Source organism: Balaenoptera borealis (genome assembly GCF_965194805.1).
Source record: "Balaenoptera borealis genome assembly, chromosome: 13".
In the NCBI taxonomy this organism is placed as follows: Eukaryota; Metazoa; Chordata; class Mammalia; order Artiodactyla; family Balaenopteridae; genus Balaenoptera; species Balaenoptera borealis.
In genome coordinates, this window is record NC_138870.1 from 59,055,244 (window position 1) to 59,081,484 (window position 26,241).

At 36.5% G+C, this 26,241-nt stretch overlaps 1 protein-coding gene and 1 long non-coding RNA gene across 8 annotated transcripts in view; one reads left to right on the plus strand and one right to left on the minus strand.

The window, feature by feature from the left end:
* LOC309609806 overlaps positions 1-8,620 on the plus strand; it is a 34,499-nt gene extending 25,879 nt beyond the window's left edge. The window contains exon 2 of the long non-coding RNA XR_014233591.1: positions 873-8,620. This is a non-coding gene — a long non-coding RNA (uncharacterized lncRNA). The remainder of the gene's footprint in view (positions 1-872) is intronic.
* LOC309609790 (uncharacterized protein) overlaps positions 1-26,241 on the minus strand; it is a 301,740-nt gene that overhangs the window by 150,399 nt on the left and 125,100 nt on the right. For 5 of the 7 annotated variants that reach the window (XR_014233576.1, XR_014233577.1, XR_014233578.1 and 2 more), the window contains one exon: positions 25,881-26,013. The exons of the other annotated variants lie outside the window; for them this stretch is intronic. The gene's annotated coding sequence lies outside the window, so the exon portion shown is untranslated. The remainder of the gene's footprint in view (positions 1-25,880; positions 26,014-26,241) is intronic. 7 annotated transcript variants of the gene reach the window in all.

Here is a 26,241-nt window from a genome sequence, read left to right on the forward strand (position 1 = left end):
CATTTACCCAGATTTAAAATTTTTAACTTTTGTCTAAATTTTAACATTTTGTCTTTATTATTCTGCGTGTATGTGTGTATGCGTGTATGCGTGTGTGTATAAAATATTTTTTCCCACCAGAACCATTTGAGTGTAGGTTGCATTAATCATGCCTTTTTACCCTTTAAAACTTCAGTGTCTTTCCTAAGACCAGGAACATCCTTACATAACCAGAGTACAGTTATCAAATTCAGGAAATTCAACATTGATACAATACTTTTATCTAACTTACAGTCCACATTGCAATACTGTCCCAATAATGTCCTTTATAGTAGGGTTTTTTCCCAGTCTAGGATGACATATTGCCTTTAGCTGTTGCATCTCTCCAGATTTTTTAAATTTGGAAGATTCTTCACCCTTTCTTTGTCTTTTATGACATTGATATTTCTGAAGAATACAGGAGATTATTTTATTGAATGTTTCCCAATTTGTGTTTCTCCACTGTTTTCTCATAATTAGATTCAAATTATGCATTTTTGGCTGAAATACCACATTATGATGATGTATCCTTCTCAGGTAATTGTTCCTTATTGTTCACATATTTTGATTATTTAGCTAAGGAGTTGTTACCATATTTACTTGTTTTCCTTTTGAAATTAATACATAATTAGTAGTGAAATATTTTGAAATGTTGTAAATATCCTGTTTGTAATCAAACCTTTCCCCCTTAGAAGATGCTTGCCTGAATCACTTTTTTACTATTATAGTTGCAAACTGGTGATTTTTTAACTTCATCATTTCTTCCTTCTTTCTATATTTTTGGTCAGCCTTTTACTGTAAAGTAGATCTTTCTCTTCTCCCTTAGTCAATGACACCCATTTTTTATCTCACAGTTCTCTAGGTTAGAAGTTGGGGCACAGAACATCTGGGTTCTCTGCTCATAGTCTCACAAAGTTGAAATCAAGGTGTCACCTGTGCTGTGGTTCCCATCCGGAGCTTGAGGTCCTCTTTCATTCACGTTGGCTGAATTCAGTTCCATGTAGTTTTGTTTTGTTGTTTGTTTTGATTTCTTTTGTTTTTTGATTACTAAAAACATGTATTATTTTTAATAATAAGAAAACAAGTTGCTTTGATATCTAATGAATGTCTGATTGGTTTTGTTTCAGTTCCATGTAGTTTTAAGTCTGAGATCTTTACTTTTTTGCTGGTTGTCAACTGGGGGCCATTTTCAGCTCCCTAGAAACGACCTGCTGTTCTCTGCCATATGGCCCTCTCCTTGTCTGCTCTGATGAAGTCTTGCACAGCACAATGTAATGATGAGAGTAACTCTCCCATCATCTTGCTCCTACAACATAACCTAAAAAGGGAGTGCTATCTTATCATATTCAAGAGTTCTCTAAAATACTCAAGGGGAGGGGTTTTTAATAGGGTTTATACACCAGGAGAAAGGAATCTTGGGGCCATCTTAGAATTCTGCCTATCACAGTATTAATAAATACTTTTAATAAAAAATGCTTTGGTTGAAAGTAAATTGAATTTGATCTATTTTCACCAATACCCCTTTCTCTCTGGTTATGTTATTCATTTAAAATTCAGTGGGTTCATTTGTTTCTGTTTGCATTCAAGATGACTTTTTCTCATCTTTCTTGATTTTTAAAAAATATGTATAACTTTAGCATGTTTCCAAAAGTCAAAACTATACAAAACTGTACACTCAAAGAAGTGTTACTTCTCTTTCTCACCCCATTTCCCGAATCCTAATAGGCAACAAATTTTATTTAGTTTCTGGCTTATCCTTCTTGTATTTTTGCAAAATTAATTTTAAAAAATAAATGCAGGATGTATTCCTATTTCCTCATTTCTTACGGAAAAGGTAAAAGAGTATACTATAGATACTCTTTTGTACTTAACATATCCTAGAAATCCACATGATTCATAAAGATATCCTCTTTTTAAAAATTTATGGCTGGGGACCCTGAACCAAGATGGTGGAGTAGAAGGACGTGTTTTCACTCCCTCTTCCGGGAACACGGGGATCACGACTAACTGCTGAACAGTCATCGACAGGAAGACACTGGAACTCACCAAAAAAGATACCCCACATCCAAAGACAAAGGAGAAGCCACAATGAGACGGTAGGAGGGGCACAATCACAATAAAATCAAATCCCATAACTGCTGGGTGGGTGACTCACAAACTGGAGAACACATATACCACAGAAGTCCACCCACTGGAGTGAAGGTTCTGAGCCCCACAGCAGGCTTCCGAACCTGGGGGTCTGGCAATGGGAAGAGGAATTCCTAGAGAATCAGACTTTGAAGGCTAGCAGGATTTGACTGCAGGACTCTGACAGGACTGGAGGAAACAGACTCCACTCTTGGAGGGCACACACAAAGTAGTGTGTGCATCGGGACCCAGGGGAAGGAGCAGTGACCCCAGGGGAGACTGAACCAGACCTACCTGCTAGTGTTGGAGGGTGTCCTGCAGAGGTGGTGGGTGGCTGTGGCTCACCGTGAGGACAAGGACACTGGCAGCAGAAGTTCTGGGAAGTGCTCCTTGGCGTGAGCCCTCCCAGAGTCCACCATTAGCCCCACCAAAGAGCCTGGGTAGGCTACAGTGTTGGGTTGCCTCAGGCCAAACAATCAACAGGGAGGGAACCCAGCCCCACCCATCAGCAGACAAGTGGATTAAAGTTTTACTGAGCTCTGCCCACCAGAGCAACAGCCAGCTCTACCCACCACCAGTCCCTCCCATCAGGAAACTTGCACAAGCCTCTTAGATAGCCTCATCCACCAGAGGGCAGACAGCAGAAGCAAGCATTACAATCCTGCAGCCTGTGGAACAAAAACCACATTCACAGAAAGATAGACAAGATGAAAAGGCAGAGGGCTAAGTACCAGATGAAGGAACAAGATAAACCCCAGAAAAACAACTAAATGAAGTGGAGATAGGCAACCTTCCAGAAAAAGAATTCAGAATAATGATAGTGTAGATGATCCAGGACCTCGGAAAAAGAATGGAGGCTAAGATCGAGAAGATGCAAGAAATGTTTAACAAAGACCTAGAAAATTAAAGAACAAACAAACAGAGATGAAGAATACAATAACTGAAATGAAAACTACACTAGAAGGAATCAATAGCAGAATAACTGAGGCAGAAGAACGGATGAGTGACCTGGAAGACAGAATGGTGGAATTCACTGCTGTGGAACAGAATAAAGAAAAAAGAATGAAAAGAAATGAAGACAGCCTAAGAGACCTCTGGGACAACATTAAATGCAACAACATTCACATTATAGGGGTCCCAGAAGGAGAAGAGAGAGAGAAAGAACCAGAGAAAATATTTGAAGAGATTATAGTTGAAAACTTCCCTAACATGGGAAAGGAAATAGCCACCCAAGTATAGGAAGCACAGAGAGTCCCATACAGGATAAACCCAAGGAGAAACACGCCGAGACACATAATAATCAAATAGGCAAAAATTAAAGACAAAGAAAAATTATTGAAAGCAGCAAGAGAAAAACGACAAATAACATACAAGGGAACTCCCATAAGGTTAACAGCTGATTTCTCAGCAGAAACTCTACAAGCCAGAAGGGAGGGGCATGATATACTTAAATTGATGAAAGGGAACCACCTACAACCAAGATTACTCTACCCAGCAAGGATCTCATTCAGATTCAATGGAGAAATCGAAAGCTTTACAGACAAGCAAAAGCTAAGAGAATTCAGCACCACCAAACCAGCTCTACAACAAATGCTAAAGGAACTTCTCTAAGTGGGAAACACAAGAGAAGAAAAGGACCTACAAAAACAAACCCAAAACAATTAAGAAAATGGTCATAGGAACATACATAACAATAATTACCTTAAACGTGAATGGATTAAAAGCTCCAATCAAAAGACACAGGCTTGCTGAATGGATACAAAAACAAGACCCATATATATGCTGTCTACAAGAGACCCACTTCAGACCTAGGGACACACAGAGACTGAAAGTGAGGGGATGGAAAAAGATATTCCATGCAAATGGAAATCAAAAGAAAGCTGAAGTAGCAATACTCATATCAGATAAAATTGACTTTAAAATAAAGAATGTTACAAGAGACAAGGAAGGACACTACATAATGATCAAGGGATCAATCCAAGAAGAAGATATAACAATTATACATATATATGTACCCAACATAGGAGCACCTCAATACATAAGGCAACTGCTAACAGCTGTAAAAGAGGAAATCGACAGTAACACAATCATAGTGGGGGACCTTAACACCTCACTTACACCAATGGACAGATCATCCAAAATGAAAATAAATAAGGAAACAGAAGCTTTAAATGACACAATAGACCAGATAGATTTAATTGATATTTATAGGACATTCCATCCAAAAACAGCAGATTACACTTTCTTTTCAAGTGCGCATGGAACATTCTCCAGGATAGATCACATCTTGGGTCACAAATCAAGCTTCAGTAAATTAAAGAAAACTGAAATCATATCAAGCATCTTTTCTGACCACAAAGCTATGAGATTAGGAACGAATTACAGGGGAAAAAGCGTAAAAAACACAAACGCATGGAGGTTAAACACTATGTTACTAAATAACCAAGAAATAACTGAAGAAATCAAAGAGGAAATCAAAAAATAGCTACAGACAAATGACAATGGAAACACGACGATCCAAAACCTATGGGATGCAGTAAAAGCAATTCTAAGAGGGAAGTTTATAGCTATACAAGCCTACCTCAAGAAACAAAAAAAATCTCAAATAAACAATCTAACGTTACACCTAAAGGAACTAGAGAAAGAAGAAAAAACAAAACCCAAAGTTAGTAGAAGGAAAGAAATCATAAAGATCAAAGCAGAAATAAATGAAATAGAAACAAAGAAAACAATAGCAAAGATCAATAAAACTAAAAGCTGGTTCTTTGAGAAGATAAACAAAACTGATAAACCATTAGGCAGACTCATCAAGAAAAAGAGGGAGAAGACTCAAATCAATAAAATGAAAAATGAAAAAGGAGAAGTTACAACAGACAGCGCAGAAATACAAGGCATCCTAAGAGACTACTACAAGAAACTCTATGCCAATAAAATGGACATCCTGGAAGAAATGGACAAATTCTTAGAAAGGTATAACCTTCCAAGACTGAACCAGGAAGAAATAGAAAATATGAACAGACCAATCACAAGTAATGAAATTGAAACAATGATTAAAAATCTTCCAAAAAACAAAAGTCCAGGACCAAATGGCTTCACAGGTGAATTCTATCAAACATTTAGAGAAGAGCTAACACCCATCCTTCTCAAACTCTTCCAAAAAATTGCAGAGGAAAGAACACTCCCAAACTCATTCTATGAGGTCACCATCACCCTGATACCAAAACCGAACAAAGATACTACAAAAAAAGAAAACTACAGACCAATATCACTGATGAATATAGATGTAAAAATCCTCAGCAAACTACTAGCAAACAGAATCCAACAACACATTAGAAGGATCATACACCATGATCAAGTGGGATTTATCCCAGGGATGCAAGGATTCTTTCAATATACGCAAATCAATCAATGTAATACACCATATTAACAAACTGAAGGAGAAAAAACATATGATCATGTCAATAGATGCAGAGAAAGCTTTTGACAAAATTCAACACCCATTTATGATAAAAACTCTCCAGAAAGTGGGCATAGAGGGAACCTACCTCAACACAATAAAGGCCATATATGACAAACCCACAGCAAACATCATTCTCAATGGTGAAAAAATGAAAGCATTTCCTCTACGATCAGGAACGAGACAAGGATGTCCACTCTCACCACTAGTATTCAACATAGTTTTGGAAGTCCTAGCCATGGCAATCAGAGAAGAAAAAGAAATAAAAGGAATACAAATTGGAAAAGAAGAAGTAAAACTGTCACTGTTTGCAGATGACATGATACTATACATACAAAATCCTAAAGATGCCACCAGAAAACTACTAGAGCTAATCAATGAATCTGGTAAAGTCACAGGATACAAAATTAATGCACAGAAATCTCTTGCATTCCTATATACTAATGATGAAAAATCTGAAAGAGAAATTAAGGAAATACTCCATTTACCACTGAAACAAAAAGAATAAAATACCTATGAATAAACCTACCTAGGGAGACAAACGACCTGTATGCAGAAAACTATAAGACACTGATTAAAGAAATTAAAGATGATACCAACAGATGGAGAGATATGCCATGTTCTTGGATTGGAAAAATCAATATTGTGAAAATGACTATACTACCCAAAGCAATCTACAGATTCAATGCAATCCCTATCAAATTACCAATGGCATTTTTTACAGAACTAGAACAAAAAAATCTTAAAATTTGTATGGAGACACAAAAGACTCCAAATAGCCAAAGCAGTCTTGAGGGAAAAAAGTGGAGCTGCAGGAATCAGACTCCCTGACTTCAGACTATACTAGAAAGCTACAGTAATCAAGACAATATGGTACTGGCACAAAAACAGAAATATAGATCAATGGAGCAAGATAGAAAGCCCAGAGGTAAACCCACACACCTATGGTCAACTAATCTATGACAAAGGAGGCAAGAATATACAATGGAGAAAGACAGTCTCTTCAATAAGTGGTGCTGGGAAAACTGGACAGCTACATGTAAAAGAATGAAATTAGAACACTCCCTAACACCATACACAAAAATAAACTCAAAATGGATTAGAGACCGAAATGTAAGGCCAGACACTATAAAACTCTTAGAGGAAAACATAGGAAGAACACTCTTTCACATAAATCACAGCAAGATCTTTTTTGATCCACCTCCTAGAGTAATGGAAATAAAAACAAAAATAAACAAACGGGTCCTAATGAAACTTCAAAGCTTTTGCACAGCAAAGGAAACCATAAACAAGACGAAAAGACAACCCTCAGGATGGGAGAAAGTATTTGCAAACAAATCAGTGAACAAAGGATTAATCTCCAAAATATATAAACAGCTCATGCAGCTCAATATTAAAAAAACAAACAACCCAATCCAAAACTGGGCAGAAGACCTAAATAGACATTTCTCCAAAGAAGACATACAGATGGCCAAGAAGCACATGAAAAGCTGCTCAACATCACTAATTATTAGAGAAATGCAAATCAAAACTACAATGAGGCATCACCTCACACCAGTTAGAATGGGCATCATCAGAAAATCCAGAAACAACAAATGCTGGAGAGAGTGTGGAGAAAAGGGAACCCTCTTGCACTGTTGGTGGGAATGTAAACTGATACAGCCACTATGGAGAACAGTATCAAAGTTCCCTAAAAAACTAAAAATAGAATTACCATATGATCCAGCAATCCCACTATTGGGCATATACCCAGAGAAAACCATAATTCAAAAAGACACATGCACCCCAGTGTTCATTGCAGCACTATTTACAATAGCCAGGTCATGGAAGCAACCTAAATGCCCATCGACAGACGAATGGATAAAGAAGCTGTGGTACATATATACAATGGAATATTACTCAGCCATAAAAAGGAACGAAATTGGGTCATTTGTTGAGACGTGGATGGATCTAGAGACTGTCATACAGAGTGAAGTAAGTCAGAAAGAGAAAAACAAATATCGTATATTAACGCATATATGTGGAATGTAGAAAAATGGTATAGATGAACCGGTTTACAGGGCAGAAGTTGAGACACAGATGTAGAGAACCAATGTATGGACACCAAGGCAGGGAAAGCGCGGTGGGGTGGGGATGGTGTTGTGCTGAATTGGGCAATTGGGATTGACATGTATACTGATGTCATGTATTTTATACACATGTATACTGATGTGTATAAAATTGATGACTAATAAGAACCTGCAGTATAAAAAAACAAACAAACAAAAAACAACTAATACTAAACTTTCTTTGGGTTATTTGTATGGAAATATGTTAATATAAATGTTTCAGACATTACATGAAACTTCTAAAAATCTTATATGTTCTGGTATAATGTTATAAGTCATAATTCTAGTTATTACTTTAAAATGTGTATCTCAGAAATAACTAAATTTCCTTGTCAATTGCATTATTATGAACTTTCATCAAATCTTTAACTGTGGTCATTTTTAAGTCTTTTGTCATTTACAGACAGTTCTGGGTGTACTCTGATGCTTTTGCAAAAATGTTCCTATAAAAGGGTTTCATCTTCAAGGAATTCATGGAAAAGACTCTGACAAGTACAGGTTTCTGGTAACTGACTATACTGCTGAACTGAATGAATAAGCATTTTCAGAACACTAATGGAAAACTGATGAATTCATAAAAGTGCTAACAAAAGATCAAGATGAAAAAAAAATTAATTACATGGGACTGAGTGAACTGATGAGGATGATTATAATTTTTGTGACTTTCTGTTTGAATAAAAAAAAAAAATCCCACAAGGACTCAGAGGCAAAAAATATACAAATCAATTTTCACTGCAAAGTAAAGGAGCTGTTACAGTGGAGGATTACTGGACTGAATGTCAATATTATGACATAGTATGACTGTGTCTCGTGTTTGGTAACTGCAATCATTGTTGCTTTCGTTGTGGACATCCATTTACAATGCTTGGTGTCAGTTTATTTATCTCTTGTAAAAATAAAATACAGTGTGTGGGGGGGGAAAAAAAAAGAAGAGAAAATAAACCCAAAGCAAGTAAAAAAGGGAAGTAATAAATAATAGAAATGATATTAAAAATAAAAAAGCAATAGAGAAAAATCAATGAAAAAAAACCTGAATTTGCAACTGCAATTTGTACACTTGAATAAAAAGATGGAATATAGTTTGGTTAAACCTAAAATTAAATTTCTGGTCTCCTCAGCACTCTAACAAAAATGAAGAGATGTGGATGACAGAATATCACTGGCACTGCCCTTGGGAGATTAGATGAATCAATTAAGAAAGTGTGCTGTTAGTGTTCTGTCAGTGTGATACTACCAGAATACAATTTATCAAAATCTCTGGATCTCTGATGACTCCCTCTAACACTTAATTCTAATGGTCCCCGACTACGATACTCTCAGAAATCAACATGTCTGTAGTAAGAAATGTGAGAATGGTAGAGGAGGGGTATTATAGGAAGGAAGCACCTGATCTTGGCTTAAAGAATGGGTAAGATCTGGGTAAGGTGATTGGGGGTGGGCTAAGAAGGGAAGTGGAGGATAAAGTGATCCAGGCTGTAAGAAAAATCTGAGTGAAAAACAAGAGTGAACAAATATGGGAGCCTGTATAGGAAACAATGAACAATTCAATTTGGCTGAACATTAGGCTCACTGCCTAATGAAGTTAGGTTATAATTGGTGCTATGTCATGAAGGGAGTTAAACAATAAGCTGAGGAATATGAATTTCACTCCCAGTACGGAGGGAGCAAATGAAGATTGTATGGCATGATTAAGACTATGAGAGACATAGTTTAGAAAGATTTATGTGGTGCATAGGCAAAACAGATATGGGAAAGGCAAAGCTGGAGATGGGGTGGGGAACAGTTAAAAAGCTAGATTTCGCTGAATGTACCTTGTTTTGCAGATTTAACTTTGGAAGCATGTAAATGTTTTATGCGGTTATATTAAAATCAAATTAAATCAGAATGGGAAAAAACCCTCTAAATGTAAAAAGTGAAATGAAAGAAGCCCAAAAATATGAAGTTGGTAGGTTAACAACACAGAAAATAAAATTATTTCAAGTGATTTTAAAAATAAATAGATAAATAAAATAAAGTTCAAAAATTCAAAAAAAAATTTATAGCTGTATGATACTACATTTTATGTTTGTATCATAGTTTATTTAACCAATTTCCTGTATTTAAGCATTTAGATGGTTTGCAATATTTTGCAATTTCAAATAATGTTGCCAAGAATAACCTTTTGCAAATGGATTTTCATATTCTTGGAGATCATCTTCAGGGTCAACTCCTAGAAGTGGATTAGCTGAGTCAAAGGATAAAGGCATATGAAGTATTGTTAGATATTATCATATCCTCTTTGGGGTGTGTTCTGGCACCAACAACGAATTCTCTCATTCTCCAGACACCACCTGGGTGTCCAACAATTCATTTTAATTCTGACACTAACTACCTGCAGTTGGCTCAGACCTTGGTACAGGCTAAAGATTCAGTCCCATAAGACTTCTCCCATTTCAGATGCTAGCTGCAAGCCCCTGGCCACTTTCTGACCTATGGCCATAAATTGGGGGTTCCCACAACCACCTCCTCAGATTTAATAATTTGCCAGAATGGCTCACAAACACAGGGAATCACTTCATTTGCACCTACCAGTTTATTATAAAGGATACAACTCAGGAACAGCCAGATGGAAAAGATCATAGGGCAAGGTATGGGGAGAGGGGCGGAGAGCTTCCAAGTCCTCTCCAGAACGCCCTCCCAGCACTTGGATGTGTTCAACTCAGAAGCCCATCACATGCTGTTGTTCATGAGTTTTTATAGAACTCACTCTCCAGCCCTTCCTCCCGCCCCTCCCCAAAGGTCAGGAGTGGGGCTAAAAGTTCCAATCTTCTAATAACTTGGTCTTTTGGGTGACCAGCCCCATCCTGAGACTACCTAGGGGCCCCTCTCTTCATTAGCATAAACTCAGGTGTGCTCTCAAGGGACTTGTGAATAAAAAAGCACTCCAATCACTTGGGAAATTCCAAGGGTTTTAGGAGCTCTGTATCAGGCATCTGGGACAAAAAACAAATTTATTTATTATTATACCACACACTTCCATTGGGATTGCACCATTTTGCATTCTCACTAACATTGTTCCAGTGCCCAGTTCCTTCTTCTCAGCCTTGTTAAGCTTTTAAATTTTTGCAAATCTGATGTTTGGATGTAGTATTTCAGTTTCCTTTAGATTTGAATTTCTCTTATAAATAAAATTGGACATTTCTTCATATATTTAATGGAAATATTTATATATATACATATATACATGTATTCAGTACAAATGTATAAATAAACATTTTCTGGTTATATCTTATGTCCATTTTTTTCTATAGGACTTTTGGTCTTTTTTTTTCTTCAATCTTTATAAGTTTTACATATTGGGGAAATTAGTACTTTATCTGTGATGTATGTTGCAAATATTTATTCTCAATTTGTTGTTTGTCCTTTGACGTTACTCATGGTGCTTTTTTGCTATGCAAAAGTTTTTTATTTTTATGTAGTCAAATTTATCAATTCCTTTTATTGCATCAGAATTCAAAGTCATATTTAGATAGCTTTCCCTCCACCTAGGCTACAGAGAAAATCATTTATGTTTTCTTCTAGCATTGTACAGATCAGTTTTTTTTTCATGATTATTTATTTTATTTTAAATACGTTTAAATGAATACAACATTTCTAACCATTAGTGACATACTAAAGATTACTGAGATGCTTTTGAATATATCTATAATTTTTTAACACCATAGGGCAAGATTATATATTTAGCTACAAAAATTCTGTTGGGAGAGATAACACCTATCCTTCTCAAACTCTTCCAAAACATTGCAGAGGAAGGAACACTCCCAAACTCATTCTATGAGGCCACCATCACCCTGATACCAAAACCAGACAAAGATGTCACAAAGAAAGAAAACTACAGGCCAATATCCCTGATGAACATAGATGCAAAAATCCTCAACAAAATACTAGCAAACAGAATCCAACAGCACATTAAAAGGATCATACACCATGATCAAGTGGGGTTTATCCCAGGAATGCAAGAATTCTTTAATATATGCAAATCAATCAATGTGATACACCATATTAACAAACTGAAGGAGAAAAAACATATGATCATCTCAATAGATGCAGAGAAAGCTTTTGACAAAATTCAACACCCATTTATGATAAAAACCCTCCAGAAAGTAGGCACAGAGGGAACTTTCCTCAACATAATAAAGGCCATATATGACAAACCCACAGCCAACATCGTCCTCAATGGTGAAAAACTGAAACCATTTCCACTAAGATCAGGAACAAGACAAGGTTGCCCACTCTCACCCCTATTATTCAACATAGTTTTGGAAGTTTTAGCCATAGCAATCAGAGAAGAAAAAGAAATAAAAGGAATCCAAATTGGAAAAGAAGAAGTAAAGCTGTCACTGTTTGCAGATGACATGATACTATACATAGAGAATCCTAAAGATGCTACCAGAAAACTGCTAGAGCTAATCAATGAATTTGATAAAGTAGCAGGATACAAAATTAATGCAAAGAAATCTCTAGCATTCCTATACACTAATGATGAAAAATCTGAAAGTGAAATTAAGAAAACACTCCCATTTATCACTGAAACAAAAAGAATAAAATATCTAGGAATAAACCTACCTAAGAAGACAAAAGACCTGTATGCAGAAAATTATAAGACACTGATGAAAGAAATTAAAGATGATACAAATAGATGGAGAGATATACCATGTTTTTGGATTGGAAGAATCAACATTGTGAAAATGACTCTACTACCCAAAGCAATCTACAGATTCAAGGCAATCTCTATCAAACTACCACTGGCATTTTTCATAGAACAAACAATTTCACAATTTGTATGGAAACACAAAAGACCCCGAATAGCCAAAGCAATCTTGAGAAAGAAAAACGGAGCTGGAGGAATCAGGCTCCCTGACTTCAGACTATACCACACAGCTACAGTAATCAAGACAGTATGGTACTGACACAAAAACAGAAATATAGATCAATGGAACAGGATTGAAAGCCCAGAGATAAACCCACGCACCTATGGTCACCTTATCTTTGATAAAGGAGGCAAGAATATACAGTGGAGAAAAGACAGCCTCTTCAATAAGTGGTGCTGGGAAAACTGGACAGGTACATGTAAAAGTATGAAATTAGAACACTCCCCAACACCATACACAAAAATAAACTCAAAATGGATTAAAGACCTAAATGTAAGGCCAGACGCTATCAAACTCTTAGAGGAAAACATAGGCAGAGCACTCTATGACATAAATCACAGCAAGATCCTTTTTGACCCACCTCTTAGAGAAATGGAAATAAAAACAAAAATAAACAAATGGGACCTAATGAAACTTAAAAGCTTTTGCATAGCAAAGGAAACCATAAACAAGACCAAAAGACAACCCTCAGAATGGGAGAAAATATTTGCAAATGAAGCAAATGACAAAGGATTAATCTCCAAAATTTACAAGCAGCTCATGCAGCTCAATATCAAAAAAACAAAAAACCCAATCCAAAAATGGGCAGAAGACCTAAATAGACATTTCTCCAAAGAAGATATACAGATTGCCAACAAACACATGAAAGAATGCTCAACATCATTAATCATTAGAGAAATGCAAATCAAAACTACAGTGAGATATCATCTCACACCGGTCAGAATGGCCATCATCAAAAAATCTACAAACAATAAATGCTGGAGAGGGTGTGGAGAAAAGGGAACCCTCTTGCACTGTTGGTGGGAATGTAAATTGATACAGCCACTATGGAGAACAGTATGGAGCTTCCTTAAAAAACTAAAAGTAGGGCTTCCCTGGTGGCGCAGTGGTTGAGAATCTGCCTGCCAGTGCAGGGGACATGGGTTCGAGCTCCGGTCTGGGAAGAACCCACATGCCACGGAGCAACTAGGCCCGTGAGCCACAACTACTGAGCCTGCGCGTCTGGAGCCTGTGCTCCGCAACAAGAGAGGCCGCGATAGTGAGAGGCCCGCGCACTGCGATGAAGAGTGGCCCCCGCTTGCTGCAACTAGAGAAAGCCCTCGTACAAAAACAAAGACCCAACACAGCCATAAATAAATAAATAAATAAATAAATAAATAAATAAATAAATAAATAAATACATACATACATACATACATACATACATACATACATACATACATACATACAAACTAAAAATAGAACTACCATACGACCCAGCAATCCCACTACTGGGCATATACCCTGAGAAAACCATAATTCAAAAAGAGTCATGTATCCAAATATTCATTGCAGCTCTATTTACAATAGCCAGGACATGGAAGCAACCTAAGTATCCATCAACAGATGAATGGATAAAGAAGATGTGGCATATATATACAATGGAATATTACTCAGCTATAAAAAGAAATGAAATTGAGTTATTTGTAGTGAGGTGGATGGACCTAGAGTCTGTCATACAGAGTGAAGTAAGTCAGAAAGAGAAAAACAAATACAGTATGCTAACACGTATATATGGAATCTAAAAAAAAAAAAAAGGTCCTGAAGAACCTAGTGGCAAGACGGGAATAAAGACACAGACCTACTAGAGAATGGACTTGAGGATATGGGGAGGGGGAGGGGTAAGATGTGACAGGGTGAGAGAGTGGCATGGACATATATACACTACCAAATGTAAAATAGATAGCTAGTGGAAGCAGCCGCATAGCACAGGGAGATCAGCTTGGTGCTTTGTGACCACCTAGAGGGGTGGGATAGGGAGGGTGGGAGGGAGGGAGACGCAAGAGGGAAGAGATACGGGAACATATGTATATGTATAACTGATTCACTTTGTTATAAAGCAGAAACTAACACACCAGTGTAAAGCAATTATACTCCAATAAAGATGTTAAAAAAAAAATTCTGTTGGGAAATGGGTTCATTTTACCAACTAAACATGGGAACTGTCAAATAAATATCAGCTTGATGTACAGATAAGTTTTTAAACATTTAGATCTCTGATTCACTCAGTTTATTCTTGTGTGTAGAATGATTAATTCATCACATTTTATCTTCAAAAGAATTTTCAATGATGTGGAAAAATGCACCTAATAACTCAAAAATCTTAAAAAGGGAAAGATACAAAATTATATGTTTAATATGACCCTCACCAATATACATAGAAAACGTATTAGAAAGGAAACGCACCAAAATGTAATATATGTTTACATCTGGTTAATAGCTTCATGGGAAACAATTATTTTCAATATGCTTTTTATATTTTCTATAATGAATATTTATAACCAGAAAGAAAAGCAGTATATGTCTTTAATTTAAAAAATAAAACTTGGGTCTGCTTTTTTTTTTTGGTAGTCTGAAAAAGAGACTTAGAAAATATTAATATATATTTAGTTGAAGTGAAAAAGAATAGGATCAATATATACCTCTTCCTTTTCCTCTTTGCACATCTCTCTCTGCCTCTCCTCATGCTTTTTGTCTCCCATTTTCTCACTCCCCATGTCTTACATAGCAGTAAAATATATGCAGAAAATGAACAAGCCTTCTACAGAATATTATTTTATTGCTTCCAAAGCTACTTGGGGTTAATTCTTTCATAAAATACCATGTTAGGACAAGAACTCAAAGAGACCACAATGCTAATGGATAATGGAAAGCCTTCTAGCATACAAAATATCCCTTCCCCCTTAGCTAACAGTCTTGAAACCAGCAACATGGTAACCTATTACAAGGCTTTCTCTGTGTTATATTAGAGGGTGTAAAATTCCAGGTCCCTTCATTTTAGCAGTTGAGTGGCCAGAGGAGAATTATTGCTTCCTTTATTTTATGGCCCTAGTGATATGCAGCTTGTCCCCAGGATTTTTCAGTGATGTGCAGCTGAAAAATCAATGTCAGATGGCTCAGTAGGAGACAGGTCTAATGGTTCTATGTTGTTCTCAATCTCCCCAAGAGGACAGCTCTGCAGTGAGGGTACTCAGGATTGTCACATCCGGTGGTTAATAATAACATTTGTTGAGTGTTCACAGTGTACTGAAGTCTGTTTTACATGCACGTCTCCTGAAGTCATCACAGTCTGTAAGGTAGGCACTATTATTATGTCATATATATATATATATATATATATATCTCATACATGTCACGGGTGTGGATAAATATATTTCCTTATATCGACAGCCTGGGGATGGCAGAACTAGAATTTGAAACCATGCCTGTTAGACTCTAAAGTCAGTACTTTAAAGGCTATTTTAATGCCATTGGGTGAATTGTCAGTACCAAGAAACAATAGTTTAACAACTCTCAATATATCAGTGAAACCTATGACACATCCAGATGTGACAAGTCCTCCTCTGAAAACATTTTCTAGCAGGTTTTCTCAATGCAGCTTCCACAAGAAAATTAAACTCTACCAAAAAATGATTTGAAAATTATATTCTCATTTCTTCCAAGGATGGTGGCACAGAACAACTAGTAACATTCTAGATGCAAGGGCGGGAAGTTATTCATCACATACAATGGATGCCTTAGGGCATTAGGGCTTATTTCTCAACCTCTCTCTCTCTCTCCCTTTTTCTCACTCTGTTTTCCTCTGTCTTTTCCTTTCTCTCCCGAGAAAGTTGCACGGGTAACAAGCCTGCACTGCAATTATCACCTGAATCCTCCACAGTTCTGTTAGCAATGCCTGAAGTAGGTATTTTACTCAGGAGTTTATATTGATGATAAAAGGATAAATGCTATATTACATATTGCTACTCCGCTACCAATCTAAGCAACCATTCATAACACAACAGACTACAAATGCTTCTGGTATTTGCTCTAATCCTTCCTTGTTAAGGGATAGGTAAATCCTGAGCTGGGAGGACCAAAGTCCTCCAGGAGAGGCAGGGAGTCCCTGCCCTCTCTTGTCTAGATGTTCTTCTTTATTTATTTTATTCTTCTTTGCTTGGTGTCTCTCTTTGGAACTTCCCATTCCCTACTGCAGTATGGTTAACACACTATTACTTATGTTATTATAATTGCTTAAAATTCAAATTTTAATTACAAAATCTTTATCAATGCTATTTTATACCTCTAAGCACTGCTACTTCTAATTTATTTTTCATGAAACAAAGGCACTTAGAGTACTTTGTTTCACTAATGCATGTTCTTTATATACCCAATAACCAGAACTTCCTTTTCTCTTTCTCGCTCTCTTTTTCTCACTGTCCCTCAACCTTGCCATTTTTTTCCAAAAGAGATTAACATTCAGGTTAATTTTTTCAGCTGAAAAAATTCTTTCCCTTTGATACTGATGTCCCCATAACTTAATGTGCCTTGTGGCTTTTGGGTAGATGCAACAATTTGGTTGCTTCATACTGGCTTTCATTTAAGCAAAACCAGCATTGTTAGCTATCAATGATTGTTTGATGTTCCAGAAAATATCCTCATGCTAGATAGTTCAGTGCCAAAGAACATCTTTTTTCCAAGCAAAAATGAAATGTTTCAGTTATGTTGGCCTTTTTGTGGAAAAGAAAAAAAGCATGACATTCTTGAAGTGTTTTCAGGGAAGTTTGTGGGATGTCTTGTAGACTGAAATTTGGATTGAGTGGTCTAAATATCAGCAACATTGGTGACAACATGAGAAATGTCACGAGGCATCCTAAGTTCTCTTATTTTTCACGCTTGGATACCTGATATAGTAGAATTATGCCAGAATTTCTGAACTCTTTCTTTGATTCATCCTCTCTTAAACCTCCAGTCACAGGGAGATGGTGATTAAGAATATGAGCTTTAGAGTCAGAGGATTCAAGCATGGCTCCACCATTCCTAGGTAATAATACTACCACCTGAGAAGGTGGGAAAATAGAGGAAACAAGAGAGCACGTCGCACAGTACCTGCACAAAGACATGCTAATAATCATTCTAATTGTAATCAAAATTGACATTTATTGAGTGCTCAATAAGTGCCAGACATTATACTAATAACTTCTATGGACTGGCTCATTTACTCCCCACAACTACCCCATGAAGTAGATACTATTATAATTATTTTCATTTTATAGGTGAGAAAATTATTGTGAGGAGAGGTTAAGTCACTTGTCCAAGGTCACACAGCCTGTGCAATGGAGCCTAGATTCAAACTCAGGCAATCTGACTACACTGTATTACAGTGTTCTGTTAAATAAATAATAACTATTAGCAAAATATTAGCTACCAGTAATATTAGCTACCGCTAATATTTTGCAAGCAGCTTAAAGTATTGGATGTTCAAGCAGAAATTCCTCACTCAAAGAACTAAACTCAGAAGCCTTTTAATGGTGCTAAATTCTGAGACTAAGCAGATAAAGGAGCATCATCCATAATCACTTGCCACTATGCTTGGGAAGTTAAAGTTTGACCAAAAAAAATTTCCACCAAGAACAGCAATGAGTTTATTTTCTGTGAGATTAGGATGTGTGAACAGCTTAAATCCCCATTTAAAGACTCTAATCCTCTCCCTCTTCTTCAATTTCTTCCTTCTTAGGATGGCATCTGGTTGCAAGGGAACTTTACACATTCTAATGGCACTGGGTACACAGACCTATGTTCTATATGTGGCCCTTTGTGTTTTAAAAAGTACCCAGGATTTCTGTTAATCAGGTATGGTAAGAAACGCAGACATGGAAATGATTGTCATCAAGGAAGAAGTTTATACTCACAGATTCCTAGAAATAGGAGGCATGGCACACTACAGGGCCACACAGGTCAGGAGTCAGAGGGAGTGAGGGAAAAGCTTGGGCAAGCGCCTTCACTGTATATTTTTGGGGGAAAGAATGGGCAAGGCAGGCTAAACAGGGTAGACAGACCTAGGATTGACTAGTTTGGTGGGCTCTGGGGCTTAGGAACTGCCCCTGGCTATCTGATGCCTGGCTCTGGGATGATTAAGGCAGGGGTACAGTGGCTCCCAGTAAAGGACGTAGTTGAGGATATAGGTTCTGGATTGGTTGATTTGCATCTGAAGATTGTGCTCTCAGGCAAGTGTTTACTATCTCTAGGAATTAGCTAACCCTGGAAGGGACAGTCTCTCCACAGTGGGTGAGGCCCCAAGAGGTCAAAACATCATAAAATACAAAAAATTAAAAATATGATGAATACATTCTAGTCGAAGTATCTCATCCCTCTGTCTAATTGTCCTTGGTCCTTACTACTTCTACTCCTGAAGTGTCTGTAACTCATGGCACCTTGGCCTTACACAAGCAAGCAGGTTGCTTCAAGAGAGCTCAGCTTTCTCTCTGACTGACTTGACCCAATGCACTCAATTGCAGTAGACTCAAAATGGCAGTATGGCGTGTTTAGGCAGAGAGAGAGAGACTGGTCTAGCATTACCAGATTTTTATCAGCTTCTGTTTGACATGCAAGAGATCCAGAAGTTTACTAGTACACTGTATGAGGGTAAGAAGGAGGATGTCCCCTGGGGTAAAGAAATATGTGACTTTTTTGCATATCTAAGATGCAGTGTATAAACTGTCTACTCCAATATACAGAGAATATTTGGTAATAATAGTATGTAGAATAATAACAAAATAGATAAATTTCTAGGTAGACTGACCAAAACAAAAAGTGACAAAAAAGCAATATTAGGAATTGCAATGCAATAGTTTTTAAAATAATTAAGTATTATAAGTAATTTTATGCCAATAAATTTGAAAATTTCACTGAAATAGGTAATTTTCTAGAAAAAAAAATACCAAATTATTTTTCAAACATGTCAATAATGTTCCCACTTGAAGTAACTTCTGCTTCCTCTGCTTAGAATATTCTTCATCCAGCTAGTTGCATAGCTAGATCCTCTCACTTCCTACAGCCCTATCCTCAAATTTACATTTTTGTGAAGACTTCCCTGGACATTCAATTTAAAGTCCAACATTTCTCACAGATTTCACATCCTTTCTCCTTGTTCTCTTCTTTAATGGCAATCACTATCTAATATACTATGTATTTTACTTATTAATCTTGCTTATTGACTGCTTCCTTAAGTGTAATCTATAAGGGCAAAGATATTTTAAAAATTTATTTTGTTCACTGTTGTACTTCTATTGCTTAAGGTCCTGGAACACATGAAATACTCAATGACTATGTTAAATGATATAATTAATTAATTAAAAGTCCCAAAATTACCATAATGAGTGTATATATGTGTGTGTGTGTATACGTGGGTGTATATATATATACACATATATGCTATATATATATATATATATATAGATCCTGACCAAATGGATTAAGACTAGGAAGGCAAGGACGATTTAACATTAGAAAATCCTATGAATTTAAATCACTACATTTACTGCTTTAAGAGATCAGTAGAGAAATGCCATATATTCCTCTCAATAAAGCAGAAAAAAATAAACTAAAAAAAATGTGCAAGAAGACAAATTCTCCTAACTAATCAAGAGAATCTACCAAACACTAAGAACAAACATTAGTCTAAATGGTAAAACTTTAGAAGCATTTCCAGTAACATAAGGAGACAAGGATGCCTGCAAAACTGAACTGGAGTTCCTAACCAGAGGAATAAGAAAAAAGAGGTATCAGGATTGGAAAGGAAGATGCAAAGTTTTAATTTGTAGACCATATAATTACCTTCCTAAAATATTCAAAACAACCTTCAGATAAGTAAAATTAAGAGAATTCAGATTATCTGACTTGAGATTGATAGACAAAAAACAATACCATACTTAAATACTAGCAATAACAAATAGGAAATACAATTAAAAATTTTTAATTGGGTAAGACATTTACGGAGAATATTATAAAACTATGTTAAAGAACATAAAATTAATATAGTACAAAAATATAATTGGGATACATACACCAGATGATGCTGACCTTTGGAAAGAGAAGAGAATGGGCCAAAGAAAACATAGAGATTTTAATGTTTTATTTAAAAAAGAAAAAACATCTGAAGGGAATAAAAGTTAATATTTGTTCATTTTGGAGGTGAATATTTATCATAGATGTTTATTACATTTTCTATATATTGAGACTTCTTCCCAAATATAAATAAATGCAGAGAGGGGTCTCATTGATCAGAAAGAAGGATCTCAGGGAAAAACATTAAGAAAGATGTCTTCATTGATTACTGAATCAATTACCATCTAGTGCACATGGCCATTTATAATATATTTAGAAATACTACAATATCCTTAAATACCCTATCCTGGGCATTTTAGGTATGATCCACTTCCTGGGCTTAAAGTATTTGAGACCAGATGACATAAACTGCTACAATGATTTCTGGGCTTTATTACAGTAGTTTTAAAAAGTCTATGTGCGAGTGGGCTTTTGGCAGAATCTGCACCCTGGTCTTTGAAAGTACAAGTATAATATGAGTATTAAATAGCTGAGAAGGACATGTAGGAAGATCTTCCAAAGCTTGCTTTTTCTACCTTTTGCTGACCTGTTTGGCAAGAGATCCATGCCCAAACATTAAATAAAGCCTTTTATTGGAAGTGATTCAAAATTCTATGGCACAGTGAGGCAGTCTCACATGTTTTTAGAATCTTGAGTTATTCTTCCATTTTGATCTATGGGAAATTCTAGTGTGTGGAGGAAGACTGTCTGAGCCTGGTTTTATTTTATCTAATTGTTCTAGAATTTATGCACTGTTCAAAATATGCTTTACAAGTTAATTTATATGTTAATAAGAACCACCCAAAGGGCAAAATTGATATATAAATTATTAAATCAGTCTGTCTGCACATTCTCTCTTTTTTTAGACAATTACTTTTTCCAAATAATACCAGCCAATCAGACAATATAATTACTTTGTGCTCTGCTAATAGAGGTTTGATAGAGAGCTAGCAGTCAAAGAAATCCTTTATCTGTAGCTACAAGGAAGATTGCTCCTTGGAATGTCTTATAGACATACGTTCCGTTTAAATAATGAGAAAATTACTACGTGTCTTCATCAGAGCAGTATAAATGTTTTGACCTAAAATGCGAACATTTTGGCTTATTTTTTATTCACTGATCTGCTTTGTAACAACTCTCAGCATGAAACTGCTTCTGTGCATGTAGAAGTCAGAAAAACTCAGATGTGACCACAAAGAAAAAAACATTCAAAACAAGCAAAGTGGGGAGGAGAATAAACTCAAAGTGTTTGTTACTCCTTAACCCTTTACTAAAGGGTTAGCTCTGAAACAGAGCCACCATTTGGCAAAACTGAGACAGAAAAACTTATCTGAATTCTGTGCCCTTCTACTTCTTTTCTGTGTCTTTCTCCTCTCTCCTATTCCCTTGCAAGCCAGATTTCCATAGCATCCAGCACTGCCCTTTATAGTTTTCTATACAGACTTGGGCAATGCCCAGGGCTTCAAAATGATACTTCCTACTTCCCCCACATCAAAATCCTATTTCTCCAGTGCTGAGCTCTGAGGTGATAGCTCTGGAATAAAGCAATCCCCCACTAAATTGCTAATGATTAGGTATGACTCCATATAAGCATGCGTACAGAGGGTAATTCTATAAGAGCGATCTAGAGTTCCTCTGCTTGCTCCATGGGCCTGCTCACACACCCCATCTCTCCTGGTAAGCAGATCAATTCAGGGACCTGAGAGGTTGCAGGGTTACGAAGCAGCTTCAGAACTAAACTCAGAGCAAAGACCCAGCTCTATCAAACCTAGTGTGATGGTTACCCTGCTAATACACCTGGATATCCCATATATCCCCCAAATACTGGGAATTGGGTACACATTGCTGTGAGAGTAACAAAGGATCCAGCTAAGCTATGCATATCTAAAGCCATCAATCTCACTGGTGGAAAAAAAATGATACTTTCCACTTTCAAAGTGGAAACTATGAATGTACCATTATCTACCTCTCAAATTCAAAAATTTTCTTCCTAGAACAAAACAAAAAGTACTCAAGAACAAGCCATGTTGCCTTTGTCTTCCTGAGTATTTTAGAAGACGTGGCAGTAAAAAGATCACAGATAAATTATAATATTGGAAAAATACTCTGTGTGGCTCAGAGCTCTGATAGTACTCTGAATGTCATAATAATTCTATAAAGTCTATCAGACCTTCAGAGGGGATTATCCTGGGATTTGGGGGAGGGAAACACAGTATAGTTACTGAGAGTCCCAAGAAGTCACTCTTTTGCAAATAACATTAGACAAACCATTCTAATATTCTGTAAGCAGATAACAGTCAGAAAGACTGTGGAAAATATTTTTTAAAGTGGATATTGGAAGATGAGATGGTTCTTGTTAAAATTTAAAACATAGTGAGGAGGCATCTCCTTAGAATTCAGAATAGAGCCTGGGTAACTAAAATCTATTTTTTAAAACTTCAGTTAAAGACTTTAGAGTCTATCTTTGAGAACTAAATCCAAAGTAAATCCAGCAGGAGGATTATATGTTAAATATACAGATGTTTGGGATGAGATTTTTTTTTTGTCCTTAGAAGTAATTATGCACATGAAAGAGGATTGACCAGTAAAAGGACATAGATTTAACCTTACTATTAAAACACTGTGTGGAGTATTTTTGTTTCTTTCTGTAGTGTGTGTGTGTGTGTGTGTGTGTGTGTGTGTGTGTGTGTGTGTGTGTAAGAAATAAAAACTAATGTACTGTGAAGTAAAGGGGAATTTTAAAGAGCTTAGGTGACTTTGTTTTCCTCTGTTAGAAAGTCATAGTCACTCAATTCCCACTACAAACTTTTATTCTGAGAAGTGAGTAAATAAACATCTAACAGAAATTACCGTTAGGGAACAATATTCTGTGTTTTCTACTGCTACTTTTGAGAAAAGAGAATATAGACGGCAAATATAAGAGATCTAGATGAGAGTTTCAAGTTATCTCAGGGGAATTTTCAAATGAGTAAAGTATTGATACATATTTCTATCCCCACAAATTTCTTACCTAAATAGCTATTTTTAACTTGTGAGGAAAACTAAGACTACTAGAAGGGGCCAAGATGGAGGAGTAGAAACACCCTGAACTTACCTCCTTCGACAGATGAAAATTCTAACTACTTACAGGGCAACTATCTATGAGAATGACCTGAAGACTAGTAGAAAAGATTGCCCACGACTAAAGATATGAAGAAGGAACCACAAGTGGATTGACAGGAAGGGTAGAGAAGCAGCACAGTCAGGACCTACATCCTTGGGTTAGTGACCCACAAATGGGAGGAATATCACAACTGTAGAGGTCATCCCCAGAGAGTGAGGTGTCTGAAATCCACACTGGGCTCCCCAACCAGAGGTCCTGACCTGGAAAATAAACCCCTAGGACATTTGGCTTTGAAAACCAGCAGGGCTTATATCCGGGAGAGGTTGAGGGCTATAGGAAACACAAACTCTGCTCCTAAAGGGCATGCACAAAATCTCACATGTTCTAAGTCCCAGCACAGAGGCAGTAGTTTGAAAGAAGCCTGGATCAGACCCACATACTGATTTTTGAGAGCCTCCTAAAGAGGCAGGGGCTAACTGGGACCTCCTTGGGAAGACAGACACTGGCAGCAGCTATTGTTAGAAGCTTGTTCTACCATGATGACACAGTGTGGGCAAGCAACATTTTTAAATCCTCCTTATAGCCTATTAGCACTGGTACATGGCCCCATGCACCAGCAGGTAAAGGCAAACATACAGTAAAGGTAATAGATGAACCACATATAAAGCTAGTAAGAAGGTTAAAATACGAAAGTAGTAAATCATCTATATCCACAATAAGTAGTTAAGGGATACACAAAACAAAAAGATGTGAAATATGACATCAAAAATATTAAACATTGTTGGGACTATGAATGTGGTTAAATGCATTTGAACTTAAGAGATCATCAACTTTCAATACATACATATATATGTATATATACATATATGTGTATATATATACACACACATACATACATACATATATATGTATATATATATACAGACACAGAAAAAGCTTTGGACAAAATTCAACATCCATTTATGTTAAAAATGCTCATCAAAGTAGGTATAGAGAGAACGTACCTCAACATAATAAAGGCCATACACGGCAAACCCATGCCAACATCATAATCAATGGTGAAAAGATGAAAGCATTTCCTCTAAGATCAGGAACAATACAAGGATGCCCACTTTTGCCACTTTTACTCAACACAGTGTTGGAAATCCTAGCCACAGCAATCAGACAAGAAAAAGAAATAAAAGGAATCCACGATGGAAAGAATGAAGTAAAACCACCACTGTCTGCAGAGGACATGATACTATACATAGAAAATCCTAAAGATGCTACCCCCAAATTATTATAACTAATAAATGAAATCAGTAAAGTTGCATGTTATACCATTGATATACAGAAATCTGTTGCATTTCTATACACTAGCAATGAACTATCAGAAAGAGAAATTAAGGAAACATTACCAATTACAGTTTCCTCAAAAGGAATAAAATACCTAGCAATAAATCCAACGAAGGAGGTAGATGGCCAGTACTTGAAAAACTGTAAGACACCGATGAAAGGAATTGAAGATGACACAAACAGCTGGAAAGATACAGCATGTTCATGGACTGGAAGAATTAATATGTTAAAATGACCATACTACTCAAAGCAATCTACAGATTTAACGCAATCCCTATCTAAATACCAATAGCATTTTTCACAGAAATAGAACAAATAATTTTAAAATTTGTATGGAAACACAAAAGACCCTGAATAACAAAAAACAATCTTGAGAAAAAAGAACAAAGCTGGAGGTATCATGCTCCTTGATTTCAAACTATGCTACAAAGCTACAGTAATCAAAACAGTATGGTACTGGCACAACAACAGACACTAGATCAGTGGAACAGAATAGAGAGCCCAGAAATGAATGATCTTATGGGATCAATTAATCTGTGACAAAGAAGGCAAGAATATACAATGGGGAGAAGGCAGCCTCTTTAATAAACTGGAAAACTGGACAGCTACATGCAAAAGATTCAAACTGGACTACTTTCCCATATCATATATAAAAATAAACTCAAAATGGATTAAATATTTAAATGTAAGACCGGAAACCATAAACCTCCTAGAAGACAACACAGGCATTACGTTCTTTGACATTTGTCTTAGCAATATTATTTTTGGATATGTCTCCTCAGGCAAAGGAAACAAAAGCAAAAGTAAACAAATGGGACTACATCAAACTAAAAAGCTTTTGTGCAGCATAGGAAACTATCAACAAAATGAAAAGGCCACCTACTTACTGGGAAAAGATAGTTGTCATTGGGACTCACCATCTCTCTGTCTTTCCAACTTATAGCTCTACTTTTTCTCTTTGTTGGTTTTTCTTTCAGGTAGACTCTCCCCTTATGATACCAAGATGGCTACCAGCAGCTCCAAACTGACATCTTTACCAGTATGAAAACCCTAAAGAAAAAAACAATTCTATTTTCAGTTGTCCGTATAAAATCCCAGGATTGAGTCTCATTAAACCATCATGGAACCATGATATTCATCGTTACACCCAACATGGAATTAGCACAGTGACCAGGTGTATGATATACACTGAGTGGCTTTTGCGTGTAACTAAAAAGTCAAGTGCTAGTCTTTATTACGTGGTAGCACACAGCTAGTTAATTGTCTGTTGATTCTTGG